Source organism: Opisthocomus hoazin, chromosome Z (assembly GCF_030867145.1).
Source record: "Opisthocomus hoazin isolate bOpiHoa1 chromosome Z, bOpiHoa1.hap1, whole genome shotgun sequence".
Lineage (NCBI taxonomy): Eukaryota > Metazoa > Chordata > Aves > Opisthocomiformes > Opisthocomidae > Opisthocomus > Opisthocomus hoazin.
The window spans coordinates 36,892,630-36,895,644 of record NC_134454.1 but is presented as its reverse complement, the minus strand read 5'-3'; the positions used below and the strand labels follow the sequence as shown (position 1 = coordinate 36,895,644).

At 45.4% G+C, this 3,015-nt stretch overlaps 1 pseudogene; it reads right to left on the bottom strand.

Moving 5' to 3' along the window:
- Positions 1-1,066: 1,066 nt before the first annotated feature.
- On the bottom strand, positions 1,067-2,598 carry LOC104336315 (E3 ubiquitin-protein ligase RNF8 pseudogene; annotated as a pseudogene).
- Positions 2,599-3,015: the final 417 nt, after the last annotated feature.

Sequence of the window (3,015 nt, the reverse complement as noted above, 5' to 3'; positions counted from 1 at the left end):
TTGCTTTTGTTCTATTACTATGGCATATTTTGACGGAAAGCAAGCATTTGAATCACATGTGGGAATAGTCTCTGTCACATGGAATGGAATGGAACATCACTTGATGAAACCTTGGACCCTTTTGAAACACAACCTGCCACTTAATGTGACAAAACCGCAACTCTAAAGCAGGACAATAAATACACTCCCAAGCTTAAATCAAGCAAGATCTATGTGGCCTAGGGAAACACAGGTATTAAACGGTCAGAGTGCCCTTACCTCTTTCCATCTATTGCTGTTCCTTGAGTGACTGAAAGCCTCATTGCCTGTCATTTGAGCCTTTCCACCCCTGAATAGAGAGTAGTAGCAAGAAGGACATTGGAATATCACTACAGAGACAAAGGACATTTTGTAAAAAGAAATAAATATCTGAAACCATCATTTAAATAATTATCTGTGAATTATTTTCTCATCTGCAACCCAAAACAATCTGTTCCTGCTGATAGTCCAGATGCCATCACATCTGTTAATCCAAGCATTGCTGCCTTGACATCTACATATCAGTATCATTTGTTAGTGATGGATTCTCTCATGTTCCTCCTACAGAACTTTATTTATCATTGATTTCTGACACCAAGGACATAATTGGAAGAGAAGCTGAACTGATATGGTAAAATACCATGGGCTGGGCCTGTAACCAGTGAAAATTTTTTGGTACTGATACAATTAAACATTAAGCAGGAATTTGTTAGGTATTAGTGAGGTCTAGAAGCAATATAATTTTTAGTCTATGTTAGATGTCTCGTTTTCAATCTAATAACTTTTTTATATCATTTCATGCTTGCCATTTGAGTTAAAATATGTCCAGTAAAACCTGTAAATTTTTATATAACAAGATTACACAGAATTCTGCACATTCATTTAAAAAATAAGGTCCTTCTTCCAAATGCTTCTAGTTCTCAGCTCCAGCCTCTTCACAGAGTCTCTCCTTCCAGATGTCCGGTCCTCTCATCCAGCAGCAGTCAACCAAAGACCATCAGCTTGGTTCTGGGCAGCACACAGGTACACGAGCCTGCAGTAATAGTTTTTAGATAATGTAGTAGCTTTTATCGTAGTAAGAATCCTCCTCAGAGTCCTTACTGTCACAACTGCTCATCGACAAGATGGAGCAGATGGAAGAGATGACACAGCTGTCATTGTCCGTGGCTGGTTTCACCAATGCATTCCATTTCTCTTTCCGCTCTCTGATAAGGGTCAGGAGATGCTCTTTCATTTCCACATTCAGTTTTTCTACCATCCTCTCAATGCAGTTATCCAGCACCAGAGAACGTGTCTTTGATTTGATCTCCTGCCTGAAGATAGGGCACTCGATTTTACGTTTCATCCACTCGTTGATACAGTAAGAGCAGAAGCTGTGCACACAGTTCAGAGTGACTGCCTCGATGAAGTGCTCAGAACAGATGGTGCACTGCAACTCATTCTCCAACACATCGTTCATCTGATTCAACACCTCTTCTTTTTGGGCTCTCACCTTTTCCTTCTCCTCCTTGGTTTCTTCCAGTTCTTTATTCTTGGCTCAAATTATCTCCTCAAAATCTTTTTTACTGCAACTCAGTTCTTCCATCAAAGCATGATGCTCTTACAGAACCTGGGCCAGCTGCTCCTTCAGATTCTCCTCCCTATGTTGCCACTTTACTCCCTCTAGCCTCTGCTACTCTTTAAAGAACTTCCTCTCCAGCTCTTCCACCTGCTGCTGATGACGCTCTGGTTCCCGGCACAGCTGGTCCTGCAGCTCTCGCAGCTCCTGCTCCATTGCCAGGCTCTCCTTCTGAGCACACTTCCTGCGCTTCTGCTTCACAGTCAGAACTGCTGTCTGGTTCTCCTGCACTTTGACCTTCAACTTCATTATATCTGCTAGAGTTTTCCTCAGCATTTCCAAGCCAGTCCATGACTGTACAAGAACAGAGCCTTTCTGCTCCTTATGGGGGACACACACAGCTTTCTGGGAGGGCACAGGGCTACTATGTACCGGACCACTATCCTCCTCATTTCGTCCAGGAGAAGGCAGCTTGACATCCAGCTTCTCTGTCAACTGTTTGGCCTCTTCTACCCTTCCCCACAATTTACCCGAAGGTTCACTGTCACAGGACACTCTGTCTCTTTTGTAGATGGAGTTTGAAGGGCCTTCTGCTCCAGATGTCTCTGATTCCTCCAAACTATATTTATGTCTAGTTCTTGAGCTCTTAGCTTTCCCCAGGTCATTCCTTTAGGCTAAGAAGGGTCTGATTTTCTCCCTTTCCTCTTTACTTCATACTCATATTCAGCAGTCTCTTTGTTTTCCAAAGGCACTCCCAACAGGATACGGTCTCCTTCAGCAATAGGATAGGCTTTTGAGGGATCCAGGTGCTGTTTGTTAAGCCAGACTCCATTTAGACTCTTGCTGTCCTTGACAGTCCACTGCCCTTCTGCATTCTGCTGGAAATCACAGTGCTTGCGAGAGATGATCAAAGGACAGGTTTTTGACACCAGCTGGTACGTGAGATCTAACCCTCGGCTTACAGTTACCTGTGTGCTGGCCTCCAGCAGGAGCCAGTCACCGCTGGCCCCGACCCAGCGGAGGCATCAGGCCAGGCAGGAGACCCCGTGTGCCGCCTTCACGTCTGCCCACCATGACAGCGACAGAGAGAAGTCCCAAGAGCATCAAAAGGGATTTCAGGGCACTGGGGCGACTTGTTGAGGGATGAGGGGCACAGGTGGTGTTTTCCTCCATCCCATGAGTGGCAGGGAAGAACACTGAAAGGGACAGGAAATCTCACCTGATTAACACATGGCTCGGGGACTGGTGCCATCGGTCGAATTTTGGCTTCTTTGATCACAGGGAGGTGTACACAGCACTGGGCCTGCTGGCGACAGATGGAGTCCAGCTGTCTCAAAGGGGAAAAAGGATTCTTGCCCACAAGCTGGTGGGGCTCATTGAGAGGGCTTTAAACTAGGTTCAAAGGGGGAAGGGGTCATAGCCTACCTCACTAGGGATGA